The following is a 13,895-nucleotide window of genomic DNA, read 5'->3' as shown; positions in this document are numbered from 1 at the left end:
TACACCGTTGATACCAAAGTCTGCTTGGTTACGAAAGGCATACAAAGAGTTAGCCATGCTTTGGCAATAACCTTATGTGGAGGTTCCCAGCATAAAAAAAAGAAACAAAAAAAACATCCTCATTTAATCAGGACACTACTAGCTCTAAGGCATAGCCATAAACTCAGAGTTGCACCACCTAGAGAGAATAATAAAAGGACTGTATTCTTTACGGGAGGAATGGGAACAGTGGGTGCGTCTTTCATCCCAGGTGCAGTGCCAATCAAACCCACATTCACATACTTGGGCACTGACTGCCTGCTGAATATGCCAATATCCCCCTGGGTTCAAGTCAGGCTACGGCACACACAAACACCGGTGGTTGCCAAGGCAACAGCATGCAAAGCGTGCGGTGTCATCTTTTGATAGAAAAATGTAAGGCTAAAATAGTTATCACAAATTCATTAGCACCTGTAATGAAAGCGTCAGAATTGGGTCATGGTACTTTTCCGTGGGACAATAGCCCAGCACCCACACAAAGACATCTGCCTTCCTCTACTTTATACCCACATTATACCACAGGGCGCACCAGACTATTTACAGCTCACTACTTACAGCGGTGACTAAGGCCGGGCGGGAAATAAACACTAAACACCACGAATATGTTTTCTCTGCGGCAGTATTATACATTAGAGTTCAACTTTTTTTCCCTTTTCATGCAGTGTGCTGCATCTTTAAGAGGTTTCCAATAGCCTTATGCAACACAAAACACACAAAAAAAAACACCATCAGCAAAAAAGGCTTGTGAACGAACCACTCTGAAAATGCAGCAGCACTTGAGAGGGCAAAGCTTGTGCTGAGAAGCTCTCTTCAGCCCAAATTACAAGGCAGACAGTTTCATCAGAGAGGAAGGCGCCTTCACACACAGAAACAAAGAATTCCAAGAATCGAAGGGTTTTAAACAATTCTGCATGCTTATATGCTTACAGGACACATTCGAAAATAATAATAAACCTGCTGCTCACGACTACATTTCATTTTAATTTTCCGCACAACTCCCATTTGTTTGTTTCAGGTACATCAGTATTAGGAATGCTTAATCGTCACTTGGGGGGGGGGGGGGGGGGGTCAGGAGTCAGTCCAATTTCCTGCTGCCTAGCTGAAACCTGACCTAAGCAGTCAAGCAGGGGCTTTATCAATGGGCTCCAGAGGTGAGGCAGTGTGGCAGCCATCATAGTCACTGTTCTCCCTCAGTCTGCGTGCGTTTGGAGAAGAGGACGAGAGATAAGCTTGCCAGTCTGAGCCTCATTTTTATGTTCACATAAATGTCTATTATGGGAACTACTTTAAGTTAAAGTTATAGGAACTACTTTTCTGTTATGTGATACCATTGATGTAGTACTGAGCGTACAAGAGCAGAAGGTTCATGTTTGTAACGTGTTTAAGAAATCCAGTAAAGGCATTGGTAAATTCGCTCCGGTGTTTATTTAATGCATGTTGTGCAAGTGCAAATACACCACACTCATCACCACAGAGGGGTCCGGATTGGCATGGCTTCGTGCCCCACTGCCCCTGTTTCAGTTCTGGAGTGAACTGTGACTGGTTGCACCACTTTGAACATGAACATAAACAAATGCATACACAGGCAGAAGCAGACGTAGTTCACACACAGTCACACACACATGCATGCAAATACACACACACACACACACACACACACACACACACAAACACAAATACACACCCACAATCAATCCAGAACACACATACCATGCATGTGTATATGGGGCCCAGAGGCTCATTCACATGCAAGGGTAACCTCAGGAATGCAAGACATTTCAAAATGAATTTGGAAAAGGCACAAGCCTCAGCTGAGGCATGCTACTTGCAAAGGAAGTCTCCCATTGATTGGGGCACCAGCCACAGGAGCGGCACGAGTGCATCGTTCCTTTTTGTTGTTCAGTCGATACGGGTTGATAAAGTAATACAGCGCTGAGAGATGAAATTTCACCGTTCCTTTGTCAGCACATCAGGATTAGACGACAAAATAAACAAACAAACCGGATGATTGCCGCGCCGTGGCCTTTTTTCAGTGACGCAGAATAAAGGGGGCTTTGGACAGCAGCTTACTCACTCACAACAGCTGCAGCCAATCTCTGCCAAAGGGACGGGGGGGAAAAAAATCCCACAACGGTTTTTACAGTCCACAATAAACATGAGGGAGCATAAACATTGCTTGATCATGTTTCTAATGTTTCCTGGGAGACCAGAGTAAATCACACCGCAGTGCATCAGTAAATGCTACATCACTGAATGATGGGCTATGCGGATTTGGAGGCAATATAGCCCTGCCTTGCATTTGAGTCAGAATGGACATTAAAATGACAAACCAGTGGCGTGTGTAGGGTATATGTGTGTGTTGTGTGGGCATGTGCGTGTGTGTGTGTGCTTGGAAAAAAAAGGAAACACAGGAAGAGAAAGAAAAAGCAGTGGTGTGTGTGTGTGTGTGTGTGTGTGTGTGTGTGTGTGTGTGTGTGTGTGTGTGTGGGTTTTCCCAACCTACACCATGCATTATAGAGCACAGTCTAATGCTCACTCACTCAAGACCACACACAATTAAATCATCTCTTTAAAGTGATCACGGTGTAGGATGCATTTCATAGTCATCTGTTTTTTTATTATCTGACACCAAGACATTTCAGTAAGGACTTTATAACTTAGTTTTATGACTTGGAACTTCTAAGGTGGATCTGCATGTCTTCAAGGAATACAAATGAACTAATAACATGCAACGAAATTATTAATGAAAAACATGTGATCACATATATGAATAATTAACTATATTAACTATTATGAATAATTAACATTAGCAATTCCTTTTTACAACCATGAGGAATGCGCAGAGGAAAGACAAATTAATTTTAATATCAGTTTATTAGTAACATAAATATTAAAGTAGCGGTTTAGGATGCCAAGCAAGAGAGAAAAGGCTCCAGTGCTTCTTCATGTGCCGTGCACGTGTGCTGTCACACACCGAGGGGTGTTAAGTGAGTTCCTCCCGGTGGCAGGCGGCTGGGATGCCTGTGATCCAAATGCACACACACACACACACACACACACACACACACACACACACACACACACACTTACACACACACACACACACACACACACACACACTCTCCCGGTGGCAGGCGGCTGGGATGCCTGTGATCCAAATGCACACACACACACACACACACACACACACACACACACACACACACACACACACACAGTCACACACACACACACACACACACACACACACACACACACTTACACACTTACACACACTCTCCCGGTGGCAGGCTGCTGGGATGCCTGTGATCCAAATGCGGCGGAGGTGAGAACACGCCGCCGCCATCTCAGCAGGGCGTCGCCAGCTCGGGGGGTTCACACCAGCGCCACACACAGCCCCTCAGACCCCTCCGTCACTCAGGCGCATATCTCCATGGTGATGGCTCTGGTGTTCTTACACACACACACACACACACACACACACACACACACACACCCAAGGCGGGAGAATGTCACCACATTACCCCAAAGACCCTCCCTGCCAGAGTTCTTTAGGTGGCCTGGGAGAAGCCGGTGTTGTGGCTGAGACAGCAGGGAGAGCAGCAGCCGGTGGCCCCTCGAGGTCAAAGGTCAAATCCATTAAAGGATGGCAGAAAGAGCACCAAATCACACCAGGCAGATAGACCCGTGAGACTGTACTCATTGCTAACGGCCCTACACGGGGGGGGGAACGAAAAGGAATTGAATAGCTAAGCAAAGAGCCTAAGCTCTACATCTGCGGGAAGGGGCTCACCTTTTTTCTCTTCACCTGTTCCTTAACAAGCTTAGGCCCGTGCATCGGCGGGCCACACACCCCAGCCCGGCTCACAGGAACAGGAAGGTTTAAATGAAAGGCGAGGAGGGAGCTCTGAGGGCTAGTCGCTCGCACATTAACAGTCCAGATCGCTCGCGCGGAAAGGAGGGGGATTTAGAGAGCACATAAGAACTTTATTGATTCAACTTGCAGCTTTAAAGCCCCGTCACCTTTTCTCTGCCCGATGGCTAAATCTGCCAGTGAGTGCGGGGGCTGTCAGTGGGAATGCGTGTGTTGGTTAGGGGGGCTAAGGGACCGGTGCTAATCTCCAGGAAGCAGACCCCCTCGCCTCGGGTGTTGGAGCAGAGCAGCCCCCTTACACCCAGTGGTGTAGTCCAGGGTATACGCAGGTATATGGAGTATACCCACTTATTTTTCGGTCAGCATTTCGTATACCCACTTCTCAAAACAGGGCGTTTATCCTGTGCTGTATAGACTGCTTTAAACAATTAAGAGTATTGTTAAGGGTAGACGTGGTTGAGTGGTCGAGCAAGGTGGAAAAGACTCTCAGGAGGCGTTGAGGTGGAAGTTGGGAGTTTTTATTTTGTCCCAAAATAAGGCCGTGAAGGCAAAAATATGATTCAGAATAATAATAAACAAACAAACAAACAAAATAAGAATAAAGAAAAAACTTTGCAAAATAGAAAATAAACTGGACTTAATAGTCACAAAACAAATAAGCAAATATGCTAGCAACTTACTTCGAAATTTGGAACAAGGTAGCTGTTCACCAATAGAGCAATCTTGGACGCATGTCCGTTTATCCTCAGCTCTCCCGATAGACTGAAGAATCTCGTTTAAGTAAGGCCTACCCGTGCCCTCAATTGGTTCATACCATTTACTTTACACAATACAGGGGTATCACGACAGACCAAACACCTTGGACTAAAACAGCCACCAAAACAATTCCACATAACTGGAAAAATACATCAATAAATATACAAAAGATCCCCTGCTGGAAGGCATAGCCAACATATTAATTAATCAGCATAAAAATACATTATACAAAACTGGTTCCCTTCCGGTTATCCAGGAAGTCATTGACCTTTTAAAAATACCCGGTACGAGGGCGGCCATTCATTTATGCACAAACAAACACAAGACGCGACACCGACGGTAAGACAAATATAACTGCCATATGAAATTGATGTATGGTTTTAAACTAAATAAACAGAACATTAACGAGACAAGACCTTGTATGTGTGATTATTGTAACGTAAGAGAGTATGGATAAGTATGTATTTAGACTGTAGAGGTGTAATGGTGGCTGGATACGATCGTTAAAGACCTGGTTGTGTATGATGTTAAAACGCGTGAATACAGCAACGGGACTAACAGAAATTGGAGGGTGAATGGCTGGGTTAACAAACATTTAGAAACTGTAAGTGTATAATGACATGGACAACGGACATGAAACACACATAGCAAACACATGCACATGGTGAATGTTCATTGAGGCAGAGTATCGCTGCCGTGACGGTAGCGCAGCGCTCCGTCACACACCCCCCCCCTTAAGAGAGAGCGTCCATCTCATGACGCGAAAGAAAGTCTGCAATGACATTGTCCTTGCCCGCCTTGTACCTCACCGTAAACTTGTAAGGCTGCAAAGAGAGGTGCCACCTGGAAATCCGAGAGTTAGAATCTCTCATGCGGTTTATCCACTGCAGGGCCCTGTGGTCAGTCTCAAGGACGAAGTCTTTGCCCATAAGATAATATTTAAGAGTGTCTATGGCCCACTTTATAGCCAGACCCTCTTTTTCAATTGTAGAGTAGCGAGTCTCCCGAGGGAACAGCTTCCTACTCACGTACTGTACTGGTCTCTTGTCCTCCCCCTCACCCTGCAACAACACTGCCCCCAGGCCCAGGCCTGAGGCGTCGGTCTGCACAGTAAAGGGCAGGGAGAAGTCGGGGCTCTGGAGAACCGGCTCGAGGCACATACTCTCCTTCAGGTCAAGGCAAGCAGCCTCACACTCCGCTGTCCAGACCACCTTATTGGGGCTGGTCTTGCGAGTTAGGTCAGACAAGGGCGCCGCCCGTCTGGAGAAGTTGGCAATGAAACGCCGATACCAACCGACTAACCCCAGAAATGACCTCACCCCCTTTTTGGTAGTGGGAGGCTGAGCGTTGCGAATGGCATCCACCTTGCCAATCTGAGGGCGGATGGTGCCACCACCCAAGATGTAGCCCAGGTAGCACACCTCCGACCTGGCAAGCTGGCACTTGCTGGCGTTGACCACCAGCCCCGCTCGATGGATGCGCTGGAAGACTTCCTGAAGGTGTTGAAGATGTTCCTCCCAGGAGGAGCTATGTATGATGACATCGTCAATGTAAGCTGCAGCGTAATCCTCAGTGCCCCTCAGCACCTCGTCCATAAGGCGCTGAAAGCTGGCTGCGGCTCCGTGCAGACCAAAGGGCATGACCCGGAAATGGTAGAGGCCTGACGGGGCCCGGAAAGCGGTCAGCTCCTGTGCTCGGGGTGAGAGTGGCACCTGCCAGTACCCCTTACACAGGTCAAGGGTGCTGAGAAATTTTGCCCTCCCCAGACGCTCTACCATCTCGTCCACACGGGGCATCGGATACGGGTCAAAAGTTGAGATGCTGTTCAGCTTGGAAAAGTCTATGCAGAAGCGGAGTCCACCATCCTTTTTCGGGACAAGGACGACAGGACTGCACCACTCACTATGAGAAGGCTCAATCACCCCCATTTCCAGCATGGCCTGTACCTCTTGCTTCAGCGCGGGGATCAATCGCGCTGGAACTCTGGTGGAGGTTTGCCGGATGGGGCCTGGAGAGGTGAGCTGGATGTCATGGGTAACGACATCAGTCCGCCCTGGTTGGTCTTGAAACAGGCCTCGCGGGATGATGTTCAGCAGGTCATCCCGCTGCTCAGGTGAGAGGTGGGTGATGGATGGGTAGGGAGCCTCACCGCCAGCGGTCGGAAAGTACAGCTCCGTCGGCTCTTCCTCCTGCTCCACCACTCGCGCCCACAGTTGATTCTGGATGGCTGGTGGACGGTCCGTCCATTGTTTCAAGAGGTTGACGTGGTAACGTTGCTTGGAGCGACGTCTGTCTGGCGTGGCGATCTCATAGGTCACTTCACCTACTTTGCGAAGCACCTCAAATGGCCCTTGCCACTTGGCCAACAGGCTGCTCTCGGATGACGGCAACAGCAACAGCACCTTCTGTCCTGGACTAAAGGAGCGGCTGCGCGCATTCTGGTCGTACCACGTCTTCTGTCGTGTCTGCGCTTTGGCCAGGTGGTCATGGGCCATGGAGCTCAGTTGGTCCAGCTTCTCCCGCATCCTGATGACATAGCTCGCGATGTTCTTTGGCTGATGAGGAGCGTCCCCCTCCCAGCTCTCCCGGAGAATGTCAAGCGGGCCTCTCACCTCCCGTCCGTAGAGGAGCTCGAAGGGGGAGAACCCGGTGGATGCCTGCGGAACTTCCCTGTAGGAGAAGAGCAGATAGGGGAGCCACTGATCCCAGTCGGCCCCCGAGTCAGACACGAATTTTCTCAACATAGACTTGAGGGTTTGGTTGAATCTTTCAACTAAGCCGTCAGTCTGCGGATGGTAGGGTGTGGTCTTAATGCCCCTGATCCCTAACAGCGAGTACACCTGTCTTAACGACTTGCTGGTAAAGTTGGTGCCCTGATCTGTCAAGACCTCCTTAGGGATCCCCACCCGTGAAAAGAGTTGAAGTAGACAATTGGCTACCTGTCTAGCCTTCACATTTCTAAGGGGAAATGCCTCGGGGTAGCGGGTTGCATAGTCGCATATAACCAAGATATACCTGTGGCCAGCCCTACTCCTTTCCAGAGGACCTACCACATCCATGGCAATGCGACTAAAGGGCACATCAATAATGGGGAGACTGATAAGGGGAGCCTTCAAGCCTCTATGCGATCGAGCTGCCAGCTGGCACTCTGGACATGACCTGCAGTACTCTGCTATGTCATTATTGAAGCCTGGCCAATAAAACCTACTCACAATTCTCTTTTCGGTCTTTTCCTTACCCAGGTGTCCGGACCAAGGAATGCTATGCCCAAGTTGTAATACCTCCGCTCTAAGAGCCTTTGGCACAACCAGTTGTTCCTTGTCTGGACTCACCCTGTACAGCTTCCCATTCTGAGTGACAAAACAAACACTTCCCTCACTAATGGCTTCCCTAGCCTCATCCGGGGTTTTAACTGAAGCAAAGCTAGAGTTTAGGGTAGGGTCTTCCTGCTGTAACTTGCCAAACTCTGGCATAAGAATTTCACTGCCCTCTAGTGGCGGAAAGGAAAGACTCTCCGGCACAGCCGTGCCCCCAACTTTAGCTCTGCGCTTCTCTGATTTGGATTTCTTTGGTCTTACACCTTGAGAACCATAAGCTAACTCTGACCAACAATCAGTGTCTGCCTTCTCTTTTGCCTGCGCCCTTGTTACAACATAACCTGTAGCTACCTTAGCACTCTGTAACAAGTCTCTAAGAACTGGCACATCCTGGCCTAAAATGACTGGGTACGGACATTTATCTAAAATTCCTACGGTTAGCAGGTATTTTTGCCCATTAATAGTAACAGGGACCTCACTCGTATCGTGCAAAGACTCATCGCCATGGATGCAGCGGACCCTCACTTTACCCACAGACTGGAAATCTGATTTCAAACAGGACTTCAAGACAAACGACTGACTACTACCAGTGTCTACTAAAGCCTGCAGTGTCCTGCCTCCTATCTTTACAGGGACAGTTACATCAGCTGGGGTGCATGCAAGGTTACTACCAGGTCCAGGGAGATAGCACAATCTAGCATCAGAAGCTTTCAAAACAGGGCACCTAGGCCTAGTGTGGCCTTGCTGACCACAATGGTGACAGGTCACAACCTGAGGTGTACTATTAGGAGTGGTACTGACTGAAGAGGAGTTTACACTGGGGTTGGGCCTATAGTGATTATTGGAGGGCCTAAACACACGACCACCACCACCCACAGACTTACCGACCGGCGTCTTCACTGGCTCATGCTGGGCTGCATAATGAGGTCTTCTCCAAGAGTCCTGTGGGCCCAACTGGTAGCCTCGTCTGGATTGCCTGGCGGACATAAAGGTCTCCACCAGGTCTGCTGCTTCAGCCGCGGACTTTGGGGTGCGTTCCTTCACCCACACCTGTAGGTCTTGATTCAACATACCCACGAACTGCTCCAGTACTATCAGATCACAGATCTGGTCTTTCGACTTCCTCTCTGGCTCCAGCCACTTCTCCTGGAGGTCTTTGAGCCTGTCGTGGAGTTCCCTCGCCGTCTCTCCCTCCAGGATTGTCTTCGCGCGGAAACGCTGTCGGTAGGTCTCTGCATTGATCTCATACTTCCGGAGAATGGCTTGTTTCACTCTGAGGTAGTCCTGACTGTCCTCACTGTTCATCGCAACGAAAGCCGCTCTGGCCTTTCCTTTTAACAAAGGTACCAGGCACACTGCCCATGTTTCAAACGGCCACTGACTGGCTGTTGCAAGTCTTTCGAAAGTAGTTAAATAATGTTCAATGTCCTCATCTTCTTCGTAAGGGGACATTCTTGGGGGTATCCATCCCCGGTGGAGATTGAGCGGTGTGGCTAGGCCATAGTCTGTAGAGTTCATGGAGCTCTGCAATCTGGGTGCTGGACCCAGATCTGGACGTGACTGCGGCGCTGATACATCCAGGGGTGGACCTTGGAGGGGTAGCTCTTGATCAGAAGAGGGGTGGGAGTTGGGCGGGTTGACCTGCTGCAGCTCGACGAGTGATTGTCGCGCCGTCTGCAGTGGCGCCGGCTCACCTCTCACTAGCCTCTGTAGCTGTTGGAACTGATGCTCCATCGCTTTCCATCTCCTGTCTTGTCTCTGTGTGTCTGCAACCTTCTCGTCCTGCTGTCTCTGCTGCATTTCCACCACCGACCTCATAATCTGCTCCAGGCAATCAGTCCGCTCTTCAACCTCTGGAGTGGGCGTCCTGGCCGGTGCAGATTTTGATCTTGTCCCCGGGTCTATTGCAGAACCCTGTCTAGGGGGTGCCGTACCTCTACTTCTCGTCTCCATACTCCTCACTGAGAGCTGCTCTTTGCCACTGGTTTCCCTTTTAAGCTGCCACCAAATGTTAAGGGTAGACGTGGTTGAGTGGTCGAGCAAGGTGGAAAAGACTCTCAGGAGGCGTTGAGGTGGAAGTTGGGAGTTTTTATTTTGTCCCAAAATAAGGCCGTGAAGGCAAAAATATGATTCAGAATAATAATAAACAAACAAACAAACAAAATAAGAATAAAGAAAAAACTTTGCAAAATAGAAAATAAACTGGACTTAATAGTCACAAAACAAATAAGCAAATATGCTAGCAACTTACTTCGAAATTTGGAACAAGGTAGCTGTTCACCAATAGAGCAATCTTGGACGCATGTCCGTTTATCCTCAGCTCTCCCGATAGACTGAAGAATCTCGTTTAAGTAAGGCCTACCCGTGCCCTCAATTGGTTCATACCATTTACTTTACACAATACAGGGGTATCACGACAGACCAAACACCTTGGACTAAAACAGCCACCAAAACAATTCCACATAACTGGAAAAATACATCAATAAATATACAAAAGATCCCCTGCTGGAAGGCATAGCCAACATATTAATTAATCAGCATAAAAATACATTATACAAAACTGGTTCCCTTCCGGTTATCCAGGAAGTCATTGACCTTTTAAAAATACCCGGTACGAGGGCGGCCATTCATTTATGCACAAACAAACACAAGACGCGACACCGACGGTAAGACAAATATAACTGCCATATGAAATTGATGTATGGTTTTAAACTAAATAAACAGAACATTAACGAGACAAGACCTTGTATGTGTGATTATTGTAACGTAAGAGAGTATGGATAAGTATGTATTTAGACTGTAGAGGTGTAATGGTGGCTGGATACGATCGTTAAAGACCTGGTTGTGTATGATGTTAAAACGCGTGAATACAGCAACGGGACTAACAGAAATTGGAGGGTGAATGGCTGGGTTAACAAACATTTAGAAACTGTAAGTGTATAATGACATGGACAACGGACATGAAACACACATAGCAAACACATGCACATGGTGAATGTTCATTGAGGCAGAGTATCGCTGCCGTGACGGTAGCGCAGCGCTCCGTCACAAGTATATTACCCACTTCTCCAGGGACCACTACACCACTGCCCTCGGATGCATCTTCAGTTGGGGTACAGTGGGCCGTGTGAGAATGGAGGCATAAAGTAACATGCAACTGACATAAGGTTTGAAAACTCTGTTTTATGTGCAGTATGAGATGAGTAAACAAACATGTTTGTGGAATACAGTAATCACTGTAAAAGGCTTAATGCATAGTTGCATAGATGCATAGAGTCTGGTCTTCAGTAGGCATTTGTTATAAAGTATCATCGATACAACATTTAAGGTTTCACCCTATCCACAGTCTAGGGGGAAGTAGTTTTGTACACTGTGTTACACTTTCTACACAAGTTTTACACTGAGGTAATAAAACAAGAAAATATTACATTTTTGTGTCTTTGAATCCTGCAGCTTAGAGGATTTAAACAATGACTAATAAGATCCACATGCAGCTGGTATGATTTTAATTCCATTTGATTAAGGGCTGATTGTGTGGGCACAGCCATGGCCAGATGTGGGCTGATGCAACTCCCTGGGTGATCTTCTCAGAGCACTGTGACAGAATTCAATTCAACAGAAAGCAATACGCTTCCTCAAGGCAATTCCTACACCCCAGACACAAACACACACACACACACACAGTCACACACACACACACACACACAAACGCACACACACACACACACACACACACACACACACACACACACTCACACACAGTCGCACAGTCGCACACACACTCACACATCCCAATTGTGGTTATCTCAGAAGTATATACATGTGTGGAACCACAAGGGTTGGCCATGACTCGTTCTGAATCCACTTCTCATTTCGCTTCTAAATATTGTTTCAATATTTCCTCCACTTGGAATACTAAAGCATCCCTCTCATGGCCCTGGATGAATCCCTTCTCCTGTCATGTATGTTACCACAGGATTCCCCGCTTCCCGTTATTATTTAATGGAGAGGGAAGCCACATCAACGGTAAAACACTCCATCATTCTCTCATGTGAAAGGCCGTCTCACAATTACAATGCGCAGAAACCCCAAAGCCTAATTACACGGATGGGGAATGTTTCTGATTTAAGCTCTCTGATGGTACACCATAAAACCCAGCACATCAAAGTTTAAGTGCAGAAAAAAATCATGACAGCTTAATAAAGGGCTTTGAGCCCAAGCAATGGCTGCATACCTGCATACTTACACTGAGTGGGATGAAGATAAAATGGCTGTGCGCATTCATCTGGTCCAATCAGTCTAACCTATAGATTAGGAAAACTCTGTCTGATTCTATGGTGAAGCCACTGAAGTGCCAGGATCGTCTCTGATTGCAGTGACAGAGGATGAAGACAGGAGCTCAAAGATGTGATTTCCTCAGCACAAAAAAAGAGCACTTAGTGCAGAGATGTACGTCTTATCGACATGTTGCATGTGGTGTAAGGACCACCATCACAGCCTGACCTGCAACCAGACACACACACAGAGAAACACATGCACACACACACACCAACATAAATCTGTTCTCCGGCAGTGCCTCAGCCAATCTTTACAACTTGAAAGCACCGTGCAGTGTGTATGTGTTTCTCTCCCGCTGCCAAGCCCACACTGGGCTCCTTCCTCTCTCCCCTGACGGAGAGGCCGGCACAGTGTGCCGAGGGCGAGGCGAGACGAGGCAGCCAACCGTGCTCCTCTCCTCTCCTCTCCCGGCAAACAATGAACCGGGAGCGACCGGGAGCGGTGCTGCTCATTTGCAAACAGGAGATAAAAGCAACCGGCGCACAAACAGAGGGGAAGGGCTCTGCCTCAGCGCCCCTCACCGAGTGTGTGTGTGTGTGTGTGTGTGTGTGTTTGTGTGTGTTTGTGTGTGTGAGTGTGTGTGTGTGTGTGTGTGTGTGTGTGTGTGTGTGTGTGTGTGTGTGTGCGTGTGTGTGCGTGTGTGTGTGCGTCTGTGTGTGTGTGTGTGTGTGTGTGTGTGTGCCACCGTGAGCGCTAGGCGTGCGCACCCCGGCAGACGTCACCCTGGCTTGGCGTGCCAGGGCTGCGGGTTCCTTTATGTTCCCTTTATGTGTTTCTCTCCCCGTGCAGACTGTTCTTCCGCTGCGGTTGCTTTGCGGTGCCGCCGTCACGGCCGGGCGGCTCGCAGAGTGGCTGTGATGAGAGATAGAGAGGACCTAAACTCTCTAAGACAATGTTGCCGCGGTCGGGCTCTGACGAGCATGACATGGTTGCAATCACAGAACAGACAACAGTCAACAGTACTTATGTTATGTTGTAGTACTTATGTTATGTGTAGTACTTAGTGTGTTTCTATGTTTTACGTTATGTGTAGTACTTATTGTGTGTGTATGTTTATGTTTTTTTTTATGTTTTTATGTTTACTGTATGCACCCATGCACCAGAGCAAATTTCAGGTAGGCGTATACCTACTTGACAATAAATCTGTTTCTGATTTCTGATTCTGACTTTTGGAAAGCGTTGTGTTCACTCCCAGCCGATGCATGTTTTATATGGAAAGAGGCACCACAGTAGAACAGAGGATTGCGTGTGCATCCATAGACACAGATGCATAATGAAACCATAAGCTTGTCAGCAGAGCCTAATGATGCTTAATATCTCTGCTTCAAGACTCGACATCCATAAGCTCATTAAGAGAAATGCATGCGTACATACTTGTACACAACACAAGGCAAACCTCCACCACAGCGAGCATTTTGCACTGCTCCACATCCCCTGAATGTTCCATGTGCCTAATCTGTCTCCATTCATGCAAGCAATGACTCGGGGGCCAAACGCTGCCACTTTTGAAAGCAGGGGCTGGCCAGCCCCTCACATGCAAAGCAGTCCCATCGTAGCTCCTGCTCTCACAC

The sequence above is a fragment of the Sprattus sprattus genome (genome assembly GCF_963457725.1).
Source record: "Sprattus sprattus genome assembly, chromosome: 5".
NCBI classification, from domain to species: domain Eukaryota; kingdom Metazoa; phylum Chordata; class Actinopteri; order Clupeiformes; family Clupeidae; genus Sprattus; species Sprattus sprattus.
This window is presented reverse-complemented; position numbering follows the sequence as displayed.